Source organism: Melanerpes formicivorus, unplaced genomic scaffold, assembly GCF_026170545.1.
Source record: "Melanerpes formicivorus ecotype bairdi unplaced genomic scaffold, bMelFor1.0.p_v2 SCAF_23, whole genome shotgun sequence".
Taxonomy (NCBI): Eukaryota; Metazoa; Chordata; class Aves; order Piciformes; family Picidae; genus Melanerpes; species Melanerpes formicivorus.
In genome coordinates this window covers 6,574,416-6,593,282 of record NW_027142375.1, presented here as the reverse complement: position 1 = coordinate 6,593,282, position 18,867 = coordinate 6,574,416, and the positions used below count along the sequence as shown (strand labels likewise).

Below are 18,867 nucleotides of genomic sequence, written 5' to 3'. Positions count from 1 at the left end.
GACCCTTTAGGACAAGGTGACACACCCAGGAAGGGAGATTTACAGATTAAAAGCGAGAAGTGAAAATTGTTGGGCACCCACACCATCTTTTTATCTAACCTCATGGCAGTAGCAAAGGCAAATGATGATGTGGCCAAAAAGGACTCTGATAATTTGATAAAGGACTGAAAGTCCCAAGGGTCAAACAGACAAATAGTCTGCCCTGGTAGGGGCAGGCATGACCAGATAAGGCATTAAGCACGTGTACTTTAAAAAGGTGATAGCAGTCTTAGTGGCTAAAACACACAGTGAAAGGCAGCCAATTAACAAAAGCCAGTAGGAGCAGTTCAGATCTATACCACTTGAAACTAATTCTGAAAAAAACCAAAACACATCACAGCAAAAGAATGATCAGAATGCAACTAAGTCATAAACACCCCCAAAAATATCCCACATAGCTAAAAAGACAGCCCTTCTCAGAGTGCTGAGTCTGCACTAGGATTCCAAGAAACCAGCCTCAGCACAGATTTTGTTATTAGAATGAAAAATGCCACAGTGAAGTGAGCATTCCAGGAGACTCATGGCTCTGGTTGAAGTGAGTAATAAGCACAAGGAACTAGTTTAAGCAGTTAATCAAGACTGAGGAATTGATACTCTATACTGATAATGATGAACTGCTGCTGGTTGTAGCCAGGAGGGGGTTGGTCTCTTCTCCCAGGCAACCAGCACCAGAACAAGAGGACACAGTCTCAGGCTGCACCAGGGGAAGTTTAGGCTCAAGGTGAGGAGAAAGTTCTTCACTGAGAGAGTTCTTAGCCATTGGAATGGGTTGCCCAGGGAGGTGGTGGAGTCACCATCCCTGGAGGTGTTCAAGAGGGGACTGAATGTTGCATTTGGTGGCATGGTTTAGTCATGAGGTCTGTAATGACAGGTTGGACTTGATGATCTTTGAGGTCTCTTCCAACCTTGGTGATTCTGTGATTCATGAGATGTTTCCAGATTTGTTTCTGCACATCTAATGGGATTCAGTGTGCAGCAGACACTTTGCATGATGAAATAGGCCCAAGTAGACAGATACCTTCCCCACTCCTAAAAAGGCAGGGAATCAGTTGATTAAAGAAGTTACAACCTATATGCTAAATTACAGGAACAAAGATAAAGCTTTCAAAAAAACTGATCTAAAAGTCACTAAAAAAGTTCATCAGCATATTGAAACTAAGTGAAAAAGTAACCTGGCAGTGAAAATTTCTTAGCAGACATCCTGCCTTTGTTTCTTTACTATGAAACAGGCTTGGAAACTATCACACCCAGCATGGAATCAAAAGTAACAGCTTCCTGAGCATGAGCTGAGGAAAACAGATGATGCTGCTACAGACTTCTGCAAGAAAAGGTAGATTAAGTACAGCTGCAATTGAACTTCCAGGAGTTCTCAAGTTATTTTGTCTGCTTCACCTATAGCCAATAGAAGAATTTAAAACCATGTTATATTTTAAAGATTGGGGGGGGAGAAGTACAGTGAGAGATATTCTGTGGTGGCAAAGGAGCAAACATAACATCTGTCTTCAGAGTAGGAAGTGAGAAGAGAAAAAGGCAAAAGAAATCAGCCACAGCACAGTCAGTAACATACAAGATTTCAGACTTAGTCAGAAGGAAATACCAAAGCCTGAGAATAAAATGACTAGGTAGGACATGGAATTAACTTGGGGCTAGACAATGGTCCACACTGGGAGCAAGGAGGAGGAGAAAAGGGCAGAACAGGCAGTAATGTCCATTTATACAGGGGTGCAAGATGATGGGAATGAAATAACAAAGATCACCATTTCCAGTGTCCAGCCCTTGTACTCTCTGGTACTTCTGGAGGACCATAACAGAAATTAAGACCATAAACATAGAAAGTCAGCCACATCACAAGGTTCTCTGCATCTCTTCCTGTCTAAAGGTAATTCTCCCAGACTAGGGGAGATCATAGTATCAGTCAGGGTTGGAAGGGACCACAAGGATCATCTAGTTCCAACCCCCCTGCCATGGGCAGGGACACCCCACACTAGATCAGCCTGGCCAGAGCCTCATCCAGCCTGGGCTTAAACACCTCCAGGGACGGGGCCTCAACCACCTCCCTGGACAACCCACTCCAGGGCTTCACCACTCTCATGGTGAAGAACCTCCTCCTCACATCCAGCCTGAATCTCCCCACACACAAGCAGAGCGAAAAACCCAAAGCAGTTCACAAATGCTCAGAGGGAATGCAGATGTTGTTCTAAACACAGAGAAAATACCAGTTTTAGCTAGGTGTACAAGCTGGTCATGGGTACATTCAGTTAGAAACCTGGATTAAAGTTTTAGTCAAAGCAAGGAAGTTTTGCCATAACTGGTTAAGGGGACAGGTGGGGACAAAGCTCTGATTATTTTGAGATGTTTGGTCACTTTACAAAAGGGGATGTACAAAAGTATTGACTCCAACAGGTAACAAACAGGAATATCCAGAACTCCTTTTCAGTGCTGTGGCATCTCAAGCACAGCCACTTTCGCTGCATCTTTAGATTCCAATGGTACTACTACTGAATTCACCTGGCCTGCAAACTGACCTTGCCTTTAATCCTTCAGAGTTTCCATTAATAAAAATAGATTACTTAATCCTCAATTACATGCATTTCTTTTGAGAACAAAGGTGTTGGTTTGTTTTCTTGACTTGTTTTTTTTTTAAGGACTATTCATTTCAAAAGGTAGCTGATAAAGGAAAATGTGCTTTGTAGAATCTATGTTTAGGCTACCAGACAAATGTAGCTTCTGCTACATCAGTTCTAACAATGAAATGGATCAACAATTTCTTTTTCATGCCATATCAATACTTTGCATGCCCATGCCCTTCCAAAGACCATGAGTGCAGTTCTGGGACTCAACTACTCAGAAGCAAGCTTTTCAGACTCTCAGTACAGTTGGCTTTTTTTCAATTCCTTTCTTCAACAGAGCCAATCCAAACACAACTCTGGCCAATCCATGCCTTGGGATTTCTGTTTGCACCCCTCCTACATCCCACAAAGCATTCTTGCGTGCAAAGGCTTCAGTGGCTTTGCAGACTTGACAAGAAGTTTTGTAAGGTGACTCACCTGTATTTACTCAGAACACCCTCAGTGCTTTCAAGGGCCAAAAAGAACCACAAGGATGTAAAAAAAAATGTTTGGTCAATCAGAATAAACATAAGAATTAGAGCTAGGTACACTAATACATAAAATCTGTTTACATGCTCTTCATCCCTAGTTCCCTTAGCAAATATCACCCTTTCTCTCAGCTGTAAGCACATTAGGCTGGGCTGCTGCTGAAGATATGATTTTATTGATAAAGTGATGCACAACAGCTGCACAGCCCATAGCTCCTCTCTTCTTAAGTAATCCATTGCAAAATGGATTGAGTGGCAATGCACTTGCGGACAGCTGAGTAATGATATTAGGAATGAAAACCCCTCAAGGATTCAAGTTCTGCAAGATGTGAGTGCTGGGAGACAGGCCATAATGAGGAAGGCATTACATCTTCCTGATAGTCAAGAAACAAACATGGGTTTTAGCTTAGAAAACAAAATTCTCTTCACAGCAAGGAAAGATGATAATTTTTTGCAGAAGAGCTCTACAGATGGAACTGTTATTTAGTAGTTTAATTGGAGAAAACCAGAAGCAGCACTGCTTCTGCACCGGACAGAGGCTGTGTTTACGCTGGCCATGCATTATACTCATAGTAAAGTAAATAATGCAAGCTCATTTGGCAAGGAAATACTTGGTAGTTCAATGGGAACTGTCATTTTGCCTGGATTATCGAGTCCAAAATGGCATCCAGAGTCTGGATGTTTTCAAATGCTGAGCCCTGCCTCACGAACCAAGGTTTCCTAAGTCTCTTCAAGCACAAGGCAGTCACCACCACCAGTGGTCGAGGCCCCGTCCCTGGAGGTGTTTAAGAGCAGGCTGGACGAGGCTTTCGCCAGGCTGCTCTAGTGTGGGGTGTCCCTGCCCATGGCAGGGGGGTTGGAACTAGATGATCCTCGTGGTCCCTTCCAACCCTGACTGATACTATGATACCACCACAGAAAAGCCCCACAAATGTTTCCCAATGTGAGAACACTCAGTCACTCGATGATACTAAGACAGAGCCGTTTTTCTATCACTGAATTATGACAAAGTCAAGGAAGTTCCTTGTTTAAAATAGAGAGATGACTGGCAGTACAACTAGAAATAAAAGAGAAGCTGCATCTTCCCTGTTCATTTTAAACTAATTGCCTAGGACCAGCTGCAGATTATTAAAGCCTGCCCAATGAAAACAATGACCTTGCATACATTTTAAAGCACTCCTTGGTGTCCATTACTTGAAATGTGACCTTTTGAAAAATGTAAGACTATCACCAGTCAGGGAACTTCAGTATACCAGCAAACGCATGTATATGATGTGGCAGAAGAAAGTGACTTTGCACACCCAGGCAAGAAAGGGAAAGAACAACGACAAAAGAAGTCTGTGAATTTATTTATCCTTTTACTTTAAAACAAAACAAAAGCCAGCCAAACAACAAGCAAACAAACAAGTCCCATCTGCCAAAGCAGCACTCTGGCAATGGCTCTGCTGTTGATTTTCAAGTGGAAGCACCGATCCTGCTGAACTTCAAAGAATACAGTACAGTATAGTATTACACATAGGAAAATAGGATGTGAAATGAAGTGTGTGTACGTGCACGTGGGGAAGAAAAGCCAATGATTCAGCTATCCTGTGGAAAACTCTAACACCTTAGCTCTAAATATGAAATTAAGTACTAGATTTATGCCATAAATTAAATGAAGCAACATTATTTCAGCAGTGCATTTGAATTGCCATTCTAAGAGAAAGGATGTTGAAAAGCTTGTTTCAACAAAATAAATAGAATAGAATAAACCAGGTTGGAAGAGACCTTCAAGATCATTGAGTCCAATCTATTATCCATCCCACCTAATCAACTAAACCATGCAACCAAGCACCCTATCAAGTCTCCTCCTAAACACCTCCAATGATGGTGACTCCAGTATTCAGTATCACTAAGGTTGGAAGATATCTCAAAGATCATTGAGTCCAATCTGTCACCACAGACCTCATGACTAGAGTAGGGAGGACACTACTGCCCGCCACAGGCTTGAACTCACGACCTTCCCATTAAGGGTCTTATGTGCTAGCCCTGCCCATGGCAAGGGGGCAACTCCACCACCTCCCCAGGCAGCCCATTCCAATGGGCACTCTCTCTATGAAGAATTTCTTCCTAACCTCCAGCCTAAACCTGCCCTGGCACAGCTTGAGACTGTGTCCTCTTGCTCTGGTGCTGGTTGCCTGGGAGAAGAGACCAGGCCCCACCCATCTACAACCTCCCTTCAGGTAGTTGTAGAGAGCAATAAGGTCTCCCCTAAGCCTCCTCTTCTCCAGGCTAAGCAATCCCAGCCCCCTCAGCCTCTCCTCATAGGGCTTGTGTTCCAAGCCCCCCACCAACCTTGTTGCCCTCCTCTGGACATGCTCCAGCAAGTCAACACCCTTCCTAAACTGAGGGGCCCAGAACTGGACAAAATTCATGCCTTTCAGCTGATGTCACTTATTTATTCACAAAAGCAGTTCCCTACTTCAGTGAGTTCTCCTTTCTCAGCAAATTAAGATTCTCTAAACACTAGAAGATATTCTGTAAGTGAGCCTTAGTTTTACAAGCTTTATAAGGTTACCATAAGACTGAATGCTCCTGGTTTTAATGCCATACAGATGAGGTCACTGGTGGATTTGAAAGACTAACAAATCTGCAAATGAAGTCAGTGACATCACTTTAAAGAACAAGCAAAAAAAAACAAACACACCAAAACACACAGAACAAAAAACCACCAAACCCACACAAAAATACAAACCAAAAACCAGCAAAAACCACATGGGTTTTCTACTTCCTGAATTTCAGAAGCTGTGGCAGGAGGGCAAGAGCTTTGAATTTCACAGTATAACTTAGGTTGGAAAGGACCTCGAGGATCATCGAGTCCAACCTATCAACACAGACCTCACGACTAGACCATGGCACCAAGTGCCACGTCCAATCTCCTCTTGAACACCTCCAGGGATGGTGACTCCACCACCTCCCTGGGCAGCACATTCCAATGATGAACGACTCGCTTGGTGAAGAACTTTCTCCTCACCTCGAGTCTAAACCTCCCCTGGTGCAGCTTGAGACTGTGTCCTCTTGTTCTGGTGCTGGTTGCTTGAGAGAAGAGACCAACCCCTTCCCAGCTACAACTACCTTTCAGGTAGTTGTAGACAGAAATAAGGTCTCCCCTGAGCCTCCTCTTCTCTAGGCTAAACAATCCCAGCTCCCTCAGCTTCTCCTCCTAGGGCTTGTGCTCAAGGCCTCTCCCCAGCTTTGTTGCCCTTCTCTGGACACATTCAAGTGTTTCAATGTCCTTCTTAAACTGAGGGGCCCAGAACTGGACACAGGACTCAAGGTGTTGCCTAACCAATGCAGAGTACAGGGGCACAATGACCTCCCTGCTCCTGCTGGCCACATTATTCCTAATGCAGGCCAGGATGCCATTGGCCCTCTTGGCCACCTGGGCACACTGCTGGCTCACGTTTAGGCTGCTGTCAATCAGCACCCCCAGGTCCCTCTCTGTTTGGGAGCTCTCCAGCCACTCCGACCCCAGCCTGTAGCTCTGCATGGGGTTGCCGTAGCCAATTGTTGCTTCCTTTAGGAAGCTTTAGGTTTCATTTCCCTTAGGATCAGGGTTCTTTTGATGGAAGCTTGAGAATAACATGGCAAAACATCCCTCCATATCCAGCCCAGGAATCTAAACCCAGATGAGTACTCACTCAGCCTAGCAGTAGTACAGACATCACAGTGGTTGGCAAATGAAGGTCCACGACACATCTTAACTCTCAATCCTTCTATTCAGTAAATAGTATTTGTTAATGCTAGCAAGGGTACACCTACTGAATTCACCTCTTAAAAAAACACACCAAAACCAACCACCACGCAGTAGCTTTTTGCCAAAACATGACAAGGTCCTGCAGACCAACAAAGTTCTTTTCCTTCTATTGTTCCAGGAAACAAGAAAAGCAAACTCTTCTTTACCAGTGTGGCTCAGTAACAGGACTAAATTTAGCCTAGATTCTCCTTTTTTTCATATACAAATTGTTTATTAGCTAACCTTAGTACCAGCAGATTAGCAAACTCCATTAGTTCAAGCTCCCCATTTCTAGAAGTCAAATTCTGTCAGGCAGACACCTCCAGTCCTCCAGAAGAAGCCTATTCCAACAGTGGTTGCACCCTGCTGTATGAAAGATGCCCTGCATCCCAACCATGCTGTTACTTATTGACTCGGTTAAGGCCCAGGCAGGACTAGAAAAGAGCACTCTAAGACTCTGGTTGACTTTCCCAAAAAGATTTCTAGATCTCAGCTCTCATGAGACCCCACCCTGACTCCTGCATTCAGCTCTAGGGTCCCCAGCATAAGACAGACATGGATGTGCTAGGGCAAGCCCAGCTGAGGATGACAAAGATGGTCAGGAGGCTACCACACCTCCCCTGTGTGAGTAGGCTGAGAGAATTGGGGTTGTTCAGCCTGGAGAGGAGAAAGCTTCAGGAAGACCTTTCAATATCTAAAAGGGGTTGTAGGAAAGATGGAGAAGGACTCTTTATCAGAGGATGGAGTGATAAGATGAGGTATAATGGTTTTAAATCAAAGGAAGGTAGATTTAGATTAGATAGCAGAAAGAATTTCTTTACTGTGAGGGTGATAAGGCACTGGAATAGGTTGTCCAGTGCAGGCCAGGCAGAGAGGGGTGCAGAGTGGTGTGTGTGGAACTAGATGATCTTTAAGATCCCTTCCAACCCAACCCATTCTATGACCTAACAGAGTCTGAAGTGCAGAGTCATCCTAGATTCAACTCCGAAACACACTAGCAGATTTACCACAGCATGACTGAGGTTGGAAAGGACTTCTGAAAGTCATCTAATCCATCCCTCCTGCTCAAGGAAGGCTATCCAGAGCCAGCTGCACAGGATCATGTACAGAGAAAGCTTCTGAACATATCTGAGAAGGGAGACTACACAACACTGCCTGGCAACCTGTGCCAGTACTCCATCACATACTGGGGGAAAGGAACCAAAAAACAACTTCCTGATGTTCAGAAGGAATCCGCTGTGTTTCAGTGCCCATTGTCTCTGGTACTGTCCTGTTACATATCTTAAGTGACAAAACCATTATCAGAACGTGATCTTCTAAGGAAACTAAACAAGGCTGTCCTGAATGATTCACCTAAACCTATTTAGCAGCAAGTAAGCTGCAGTTCTGAGAAGTTTCCAGGAAAGAACAGCACCAGGCTAGACCACAAAGCCTTATGAATCACTCTGAGTTACTAGCTCTAAAAAAAATAAAAACCCAGAAAGAGGTCTTCTCTTCAGCCATAGTGTTCATAAAACCTTTTGCTCATTATCATTTGGGTTTGTTCCACTATCACTTTAAAAAGCAAATCGTGTAGCAATCATGCCGGTTCCAAACAGCCTGATGCATGCTGAGTGGCCCACTTCTGAGGTGCTGAAATTTGTGCTGAAAAAGAAAGCAAAGCAAATCACAAACCAAAACCAAACAACCCCAAAACTAGTAAGTTTGCAGAATATCTTCTGCCTACAAGGCTGCATAGTTCTCAAGAACTGAGCGATCATGTGCCACCGAGCTACACAGATGCAAATACACCCAACTGTGGGGGAGAACCCCCCAGCTGTCAAACCATAGACAGGTATCTCTCAGCAAGTACCAGCCTGCCTACTTACAGCAAGCAGCAGAGTATCATAGTATCATTCAGGGTTAGAAGGGACCACAAGGTTCATCTAGTTCCAACCCCCCTGCCATGGGCAGGGACACCCCACACTAGATCAGCCTGGCCACAGCCTCATCCAGCCTGCTCTTAAACACCTCCAGGGACGGGGCCTCAACCTCCTCCCTGGACAACCCATTCCAGGGTTTCACCACTCTCATGGGGAAGAACCTTCTCCTCACATCTAGCCTGAATCTCCCCACCTCCAGCTTCATCCCATTCCCCCTAGTCCTATCACTACCTGAGAGCCTGAAAAGTCCTTCCCCAGCCTTCCTGTAGGCCCCCTTCAGATACTGGAAGGCCACAATTAGGTCACCTGGGAGCCTTCTCTTCTCCAGACTCCCCCAACTCCTTCAGTCTGTCCTCACAGGAGAGGTGCTCCAGCCCTCTGATCATCCTTGTGCCCCTTCACTGGACACGCTCCAGCACCTCCAGATCCCTCTTGTAATAGGGGCTCCAGAACTGGACTCCAGGTGGGGTCTCACCAGAGCTCAGTAGAGGGGGAGAATCACCTTCCTCGACCTGCTGGCCACACTTCTCCTGATGCAGCCCAGGATCTGATTGGCTTTCCAGGCTGCAAGTGCACATTGAGAGCTCATGTTGAGCTTTTTGTCCACCAGCACCCCCAAGTCACTCTCCTCAGGGCTGCTTTCCAGCCAGTCACTGTCCAGCCTGTATTTGTGCCTGGGATTGCCTGGACCCAGATGCAGGACCCTGCACTTGGTCTTGTTGAACCTCATGAGGTTGGCTTGTGCCCACCTCTCCAGCCTGTCAAGGTCCCTCTGGATGGCCTCCCTTCCCTCCAGCGTGTCTGCTGCACCACACAGCTTGGTGTCATCAGCAAACTTGCTGAGGGTGCACTCAATGCCACTGTCCATGTCCCCCACAAAGATGTTGAACAAGACAGGTCCCAGGACTGATCCCTGAGGGACTCTGCTTGTCCCTGGCCTCCCCTGGGACATGGAGCCATTGACAGCCACTCTTTGGGTGCGGCCATCAAGCCAGTTCCTTATCCATCTAGTGGTCCACCCATCAAACCCATGTGTCACCAGTTTGGAGACCAGGATGTGGTGTGGGACAGCATCAGGAAATGAACCTTAGAATGCCACCACAAATTCCTAGACTCGACTCAAAGGCAATATTGGGACTGGTTTCATCATCTCACCAGCACGCAAGGCAGCAATCTCTAGCGTGTCTTCAGGATCCCCATTGCTGCTGATGGTTTACACTTCATTGGTTTAAAGTGCTCAAGCAGTACCACAGAGAATTAACAAACAGACACTCACAGTTTCTTTTTTTCAGGTATACAAGATGATCAGTGACTAAGTCACTCCCCCTGCACTGGGAGGTGCACTTAAGTGCACAGTTTATGTTGTCAAAACTTTGTCTAGGTGGTCTCAGCACTCATACTGGTCACAAGCAGGGGATATAGGAAGAAATAATAGACTCAAACTCTCCTTCAGAACACAGTAGAAGACTATTAAACAAACCTCTAGTAATACACTTGCAGCTAGTGCAGACCCAGATGCCAGTATGAAGATGACACTTCAGCATCATGTTCAGAGGAGACACTGCTATTAATCCTCACAGCCTGCGGCAAGTGGCAGAATCCTTTTGACAACAAAATGTATCAAAGGCTCTTTCGAGGCCATCTGTTGCCACTGAAGACAGGACAACAAAGGTTCTGCAAATAAATAAGAATTGTACATTTCACTCGAGGAGCTAAGAGCATGGAAGAATCTCTCTCTCCTCAGGGCTATTTTCCTAGATAGAGTGAAAACTCTACTGACACAGAAGAATAGTGAAGAGGTGATTTGGTACAGTCAGCATGGCTTTGCCAAGGGCAAATCCTGCCTGACCAACCTGGTGGCCTTCTATGAGCAGGTGACAAAATTAATAGATGAGGGGCGAGCAACTGATGTCGTTTACCTGGACCTGAGCACAGCCTTCAACACTGTCCCGCACCACATCCTGGTCTCCAAACTGGTGACACATGGGTTTGATGGGTGGACCACTAGATGGATAAGGAACTGGCTTGATGGCCGCACCCAAAGAGTGGCTGTCAATGGCTCCATGTCCCAGGGGAGGCCAGGGACAAGCAGAGTCCCTCAGGGATCAGTCCTGGGACCTGTCTTGTTCAACATCTTTGTGGGGGACATGGACAGTGGCATTGAGTGCACCCTCAGCAAGTTTGCTGATGATACCAAACTGTGTGGTGCAGCAGACACGCTGGAGGGAAGGGAGGCCATCCAGAGGGACCTTGACAGGCTGGAGAGGTGGGCACAAGCCAACCTCATGAAGCTCAACAAGAGCAAGTGCAGGGTCCTGCATCTGGGTCCAGGCAATCCCAGGCACAAATGCAGGCTGGGCAGTGACTGGCTGGTAAGCAGCCCTGAGGAGAGGGACTTGGGGGTGCTGGTGGACGAGAAGCTCAACATGAGCTCTCAATGTGCACTTGCAGCCCGCAAAGCCAATCAGATCCTGGGCTGCATCAGGAGAAGTGTGGCCAGCAGGTCAAGGGAGGTGATCCTCCCCCTCTACTCAGCTCTGGTGAGACCCCACCTGGAGTACTGCATCCAGTTCTGGAGCCCCTATTACAAGAGGGATCTGGAGGTGCTGGAAAGTGTCCAGAGAAGGGCCACAAGGATGATCAGAGGGCTGGAGCACCTCTCCTGTGAGGACAGACTGAAGGAGTAGGGGCTGTTCAGTCTGCAGAAGAGAAAGCTCCAAGGTGACCTAATTGTGGCCTTCCAGTATCTGAAGGGGGCCTACAGGAAGGCTGGGGAAGGACTTTTCAGGCTCTCAGGTAGTGATAGGACTAGGAGGAATGGAATGAAGCTGGAGGTGGGGAGATTGAGGCTGGATGTGAGGAGGAGGTTCTTCACCATGAGAGTGGTGAAACCCTGGAATGGGTTGTCCAGGGAGGTGGTTGGGATGCCATCCCTGGAGGTGTTTAAGACCAGGCTGGATGAGGCTCTGGCCAGGCTGATCTAGTGTGGGGTGTCCCTGCCCATGGCAGGGGGGTTGGAACTAGATGATCCTTGTGGTCCCTTCCAACCCTGACTGATACTATGATAAAGCAAATATCTTGGAAGAGAGGGAGACACTGCAACTTTTTGTTTGTTTTAAATGAGTGAGTGGCGAAATGGAAGAAAGTAGTCCCAGAGACCTATATTCTGCTCTGCTCATGTGAAAACTTGAAGGGCAGGGCTTAACCTTCCACAACAAGCAGAATTAACAGAGACACAGATGGCCTTGTGCACTGAGAAGGATAAAGTCTCTTGGCAGACACAGCTCTGTTGGTGATTGACAAGCTGTTCAGAAATTGTCTCTTCTGCGGTTTCAGCTACTCCCTGGGCAGGAAGTAGTAAACACGTAAGGCAAACGGAGTATACCCACAGAGTTGTTCCTTATCAGATTCATTAACACCAGGAGCTTCATTCATTTTCAGTAGCAACTGCACGAAAATGGAACAGACTAAAATTAGAACAGTAACAATGCATAAGCTGCAACTAGGAAAAGCCTCCAGAAGCACAAGAAAAAGTGGTGTTGAAGCAAAATGGAGTGACCCCAAAGTGCCCCAATAAATACAACATGGCACTTGTGATAACACACTGTAGCATCATCACCAGCACTAATAACAGATTTGGTAGAAATTACAATGAAGGATAAGTACAACTACACTCAGAAACATTTCAGACTTCTGCCCTAAAAACATTCATTAGACAACAACACCAAATGGTCAGAAAGTCCAATGCTTCAGGATTTTCTAATGGCAAAAAGAAAATGTTGTAATGATACCTGCTGGATTTCAGTAAAGACAGAATAGTTATAATCACTGGCACAAATAAGGATTAGCTTCTCATCTGTACTGTTTTGTATTGTCACTGTCATCATTCTAACAACAGCAGTTAATGACAAACGCTGCATATAACAGCTGCAACACCACATACTTCCATGTTTTTGATGAAATGGTCTTCTAGGTTTCAGATCAACCAATGTACAAATAGAACCTGAAGCTATCACTCCAGAAGTTGCAAGACAAATCAAAAGCAGAAGTCTCCCTAATTCCAATGCAATGCATTGAATCACAGAACATCAGAGGCTGGAAGAGATCTCCAAAGATCAAGTCCAATCCCCCTGCCAAAGCAGGATCACCTAGGATAGTCTGCACAGGAATGCATCCAGGCAGGTTTTGAATGTGTCCAGAGAAGAAGACTACACAACCAACCTCCTTGGGCAACCTGTTCCAGTGCTCCAGCAACCTCACTGTAAAGAAGTTTCTCCTCATGTTCAAGTGAAATCTTGTTCAAGCTTGTACCCATTGTTCCTTGTCATATTATTGCACACCACCAAAAAGAGATTGGCCACCTTCACCTGACAACCACTCCTCAGATATTTATAGACATTTATCAGACCCCCTCTCAGTCTTCTCAAGACTAAAGAGCCCCAGGCTTCTCAGTTTCTTTTCACAGGGGAGGCGCTCAAGTCCCCTAATCACCCATTCCGTCTTCTATTGAATTCTCTCCAGCTGGTCTCCGTCTCTCTTGAACGGGGAAGCCCAAAACTGGAAGCAATATTCCAGGTGTGATCTCACCAGGGCAGAGTAGAGGGGGAGAACCACCTCCCTAGACCTACTGGAAACACTTTTCTCAATGCCCCCCTGGATACCATTGGCTTCCCTGGCCACACTGACTGGGAAGGCAGAAGAAAGGGAGATTTGTTTGCACACTGATGTTAACATAAGTGCCAAATAAAACATTCAGAAGGAAATAATTAAGTGTTGACATGGCAGCGGCTGTGTTTGCCTAACCTAAATATTATTCAGCCACCAAACCTCCACAACTTAAAGACTAAAGAAGGATTTTCCTTTTATTTTATTTTTTTTCCCAAGTACTTGTAATTTCATAACTGGACTTGAAAGTGAGAAATCTAGAAATGCAGATATACACACATTTCCTGGTGAGACAAGGAATGCGGAGCCTGGCTAACACGCTATTGAATTATTTCAAGGAAAGGATTCTACAAACTCAGCCTAAGCTGTTCAAAAAAATGAAAAGCAGTGCAGAAGCATATAAAGAATCATATCTGCAGCCTTCCTTTTGTGACTTAACAGATGCTATTAGGCAGCCACTATCTTTATGTCAGGCTGTCTAAATGCCAGACAGACAATTAGTAAATTCAGAGACCTAAGAGCTAGAAACTCATAGGACTTCTCAATGCACTACTTCAGCTTAAGGCTTAGAGGTCAGTGAAAGTCAGTTCTCACTCTTATTCTTCCCTTCTGTTGCACATAACAGGGATTCCTGACAAATCATGCTTATCAGTATTTATTTTCCACAGAAAAATATTCACATTCCTGGCCTAGAATAGCCTTCATCCAAAGACTACGAATCGATAGCGAACAGGCGTTGTAAAAATTGTTTGGCAACTTCCACATCAAAAGCAGATGAAGCCTTTTTCTTTAATTTCGTGGTTGGCATCATGGAATGCCCAGACACTGAAATAGGATTAAGGACTGCTGTGCTCAGAGCCACACACCGACACGTGACTCCTACCCTAAGGAGCTTGCACTGAGTCAGTGCTGTTCTGGCACTCCAGGCAGGCAGGATGGTAGAGGCTGAGCTGCACTGGGCTGACCTGAGCAGATGCATTTCTCTGGCTCAGCTAGCACTCCTTGGTGCATTCACTAACAAGGCAGGTACCGGAATTGCCACTGAATTCATATTTAAGGAAAAAAAAAAACACAACAACAAACCCCAAACAAAACAGACAAACAAACCAGCCAACCAAAAAACCACAACACAACAAACTGGTCACTTAACAATTATCTCAGTTGGGAAGTCTGAACACAGAAAAATCAGATTTGTCCAATTTTTTTTGTTCTCCTCCTACTCCTGCCCTAAGACTGCCCTCAACTCTTTGGGCTTTTTTTAAATGTTTCAAGCAAACCACTCCAAAACCATTACTCCAACATAGGCTTAATGCACATCATAACTTCATGGATAATAGAATCTGCTATTTCTGAACGTGTGCACTATAGGAAAGTCACAAGCAGCTTCAAGAACTTTGCATGAGCAATAAAGTACAACAGATTGAAAGGAGGAGGAGTTACAGATATCCTGCCTCCCAGGATCAGACCCACAACTGTGCTTTTCTTAGCTATTATGTTTCCAACTTTGCCTAGATTGTCATGTTCATTAGCATCAACACCCACATCACTCAGTCCTGAAGGCAGACATCAAACTCCACCACAATTAGAAATTAGGATTGAAGAAAATATATTTTATGTTAGCAGATGAAGGACAAGTACTCACAACAGGACAGAATGTTTCATACACAAAACCTCCTTGTCCTTCAGATGAATGAAAAACTGTAGCTACGAAACACGTATTTTAATGCACAGTAACCAAAGGTTTACACACTGGTACCACAAGTGACAGCTGCAGAAGACTAAAACCAATGCTTGTCCCCCAAAGCATACTGCTTGAACACGACCACAAATGCAGCAGACAGACATGAAAATGCAGCACCTCAAAGAGCAGAGCTGGGCACATTGGGTAAGATCTGGTAACATCAATCCCCCCATGAAGAGTCGTTTGTCAGATCTCACAATACCTGCATCCTATTATTGGAAGCTTGGTACAGGAAAAGGCAATTAGAGTCTCCTAGAAGTTGCTTTGGCTTCCTTAGTAGAGGTGCACCACAGTATGCCCTAGCCCTTGGCACTCACATTTGGTGAGTCAAATCTTAACATCATTGAAATCAACCAAGAAATGTCTCCTGACTTCAGTGAGATCAAAATACGCTGGCATAAATACAGTGCCACTCCTGACGTACCAAAGAACCACAGGTTTACACAGCCCCACGTTTTATTGCATTTGAAATGCGCATTAGCGCAAATCAAATTTAAGCCTAAAATATATTAGCTGCAAAATGAGAAGAGCCTTCCTGTTGAACACCTAATTCATTCCAAGTTGCTCAGAGCGCTGTTTGTAACAGCTGCAAAGCGTTTTGCAATGAGAAAACACAAGATCCCAAACCAGTGCTCTATTGCACTCCACTTTCTACACAGCGTGCAATGAATGAAGGGCAGCTTGTTAGGCTGCCATGCATCTACCAGGCACCGTTGAAACTAGAACCAGTTCTGCAACACAGGCACAGCTACCAAGCAAACCAAGTAAGATTGTATAAAATGCAGTATTGATGATCTGCAAAAGTGAATGAGCTAGCCACACAGTGTTGCAATAAGCAGACTCCAGCTTGAGTGTCACCGTAATTTCCTGTCCCTGCTGAACTTGCTAGTAATTTCAGCTCAACCACAAGTTGAGTGCTCAGTGCACACACATGAACACATACACAGAGAGCATCTCCAGTCCCTGAAACTCCCCTCCCACCTTTCCTGCATGCAAACCCAGATATTACACAAAATGATGAGAAAGGACATAAATGGACAGTATCACTTAGGTTGGAAAGGACCTCGAGGATCATCGAGTCCAACCTAATGCAGTGCTTGGGCATGGGCATGTCAGAGTAAAGATCTTTCTTTATATTATAGAATTATGAACGCTATTGCTTTGTAAATTAACTAGGAGTCACAATGGAAAATATTTAGCTTAATCCACAAGGAGTACAAACTAGGTTGCTGGTATTTTAAAATTTTCAATAATAAAAGACAAAGCTCATAGAAATTAAAACCATTGTTACCCAGGGGGTTAGTGAAAATATCCATGACAACACTTGCTTTAAATACCCAAACTGGACTTAGAAGTTCTGTTGAAATTAAGTGCAGTGAAACATTCTAAACTCTGTGATTAATCAATGAATGTCAGGGAATGAAGCAACAACCAACTGTTCCCTGTGTCACTTCTTAACAAAGCAGAGAAAGAATAACACTATTACCATCATTAGAGGTCTAGGACAAATTACTTTACAATCAATGTCCTTTTCTCCAGCCATTCCAGACAGTCTCTTAGTAAAAATAAACGAGGAAGTGTCAATGAAGAATACTTTATTGGCAGTGAACTGTACCAAATAGTTTTCAAGTAATGGAGTATTTAAATGCTCACATTGCCTAATTTGTCCTCAAATGAAAACTAAATCAACCTGGAAACTGAAGTGGCTGGACTTAATTAACCTATTTTCTTGAAGACGTTGGTAAGAAGAAGAAGAAAAAAAAACATAACCCACACTAAAAAAAACATCATAGTACCCTCCCCCCTCTCGGAGCGCAGAGAACTAGAGACGAGAGCGATAGCTCTGCAAACATGCCCGGGACTTCTGAAGTTACATTTCAGAGCCAGACGGCTGCCAACTCGATTCCCCAGAGCAGGCAGCAAGTGGAGGGCCCTATCCCTGCCCGTGCCCTCCCGGGAAAGCCACCGTTCCGCCCCGGAGGCGTTGGGGAAGCAGCTACCCGGTGTATCACGGCTAATCTGGAATTCGCTCCGTCTCGGTGCCGCACGTAGCACGCCGGTTCAATAAACGCCAAGCAGCTCTCAGCGGGACCCTCCCGGAGCGGGGGAAGGTGTTTTAAGTTGGCTGCCACTCGGAACAGCCGCGAGGGGTTGTGACAGCCCGGCCGGGGACCCAGAGGACCGCATGGAAAGGAGACAGAAGAGGAGCTCGGCGGGGCAGCCGGGAGGTGCCGGGGCTAAGGCACTGTACCGGCAGCAGCCACCCACTCGCGCCCCGGCTAGCAGCCCTCGGGGCTGCCGCTGTAAACCGTGCGAAAAAGGGGCTCTTTGTGCACCGAAAAGATACTTTTCTCACGTGCCGATTCCGCCGGCGACCGCCACCTCCCCGGAGCGCCCCGCGGACCACCAGCACACACCGAGGCGCTTCAGCTAGGGGGCCGCAAACAGCGCCCGCCCGCAGGCTACGCCCCGCCACTCACCCCCCATCCCCGCGCTGCCCTGTCACTAAGGCGCAGCGAGGAAGCAGCTCCACAGTCGCAGTCCTGCCCGCACACCCACCTGAGCTTCTTACCTGCAGCCGGCCGAGCTACTGCCCGCCGGGCGCCCCCGCCATGGCCCTCATCCAGCAGCGCCCCGCAGCCAGGAGAAAGAAGGAGTAGGGCGGGGGCGGCAACCGCAACCATAAAAAGCCGCTCTACCTGCGCCAGAGGCGGCTGGGAAGCGCAAAGCGACCCCTCCGCTCCCTTCAGCTTCTGGAGAACGTCCACGGGAGGCGCGGGGGCGGGACCGCCAGGCTCGATTGGCAGCCGCTCTGGCCAAGGGGACGTGCCCATTCACTTCCCCCTCTCTCCCTCCCGGCGCGCGGAGGAGGTGTGGTTCCCGCCTGCTTTCCCCGGCCTCTGGGCGGGGTCAGGGGGTGTTTTCATGACGTCACGGGCGGCGCCCGCGGACAGGTGGGGAGCTCTTCTTGAGGGGACGCGGGGACAGGAGCCCCGCTTGGGCTAAGCCGTCCGTAAGCAGTGGGGACAGAGCAGGCTGCGGGCGGAGTACTGCACGACCCCCTCGAGGGAAGGGGCGAAGCGTGGAGCTGATCCCAGTCCGGCCTTGCAACACAAGGAGCCGGAGGAACGATGGCTGCCTCAGCCGCGCCGTCCTAAGGGCGCGGTTGCACCCTTGGGGCGAAGTGCAAGCCGGCCCCTACAGGGAGGGCTCGTCGAAGACCTGCCACACCCGCAGCGACCTGAGGGCATCAACGGGCGGGAAGCATTCCCGGGGCCCCACCTTGCCCGCTGCCTCGGGAAGGACTCCGACGGGAGAGAAGCGGCTTTCCCCGTCCCCCTCCGCTGGTCCCCGCCCCGGTGTCCTAAAATTAGCGTGTTCCTCTGAGTCTTACTTAGGAAGAAACAATTTGAATGTCTAATGCAGGCCGTTAGAAGCGCTCTGGACCTTTTACTGTGTGTGCTGAATCTTCCCAAAATTGTTACCTCTGGCGAGGATGCACACCAGATGTGACCCAACCCACAGTTTACGCAGCTTTTGTTTACGAAGTGCCATTCAATTCACACTTAAGAACCTCCCTGATTTCCTTACTAAGTCTCATGTGCCCAAAACACGTTGTCTGCTTTCT

The 18,867-nt window shown here is 46.7% G+C and overlaps 1 protein-coding gene across 3 annotated transcripts in view; it reads right to left on the bottom strand.

The window, feature by feature from the left end:
* The window catches only part of OSBPL3 (oxysterol binding protein like 3), a 111,963-nt gene extending 93,961 nt beyond the window's left edge, over positions 1 to 18,002 (bottom strand). For all 3 annotated transcript variants that reach the window (XM_068152406.1, XM_068152410.1, XM_068152407.1), the window contains exon 1: positions 17,812 to 18,002. The gene's annotated coding sequence lies outside the window, so the exon portion shown is untranslated. The remainder of the gene's footprint in view (positions 1 to 17,811) is intronic.
* Positions 18,003 to 18,867: the final 865 nt, after the last annotated feature.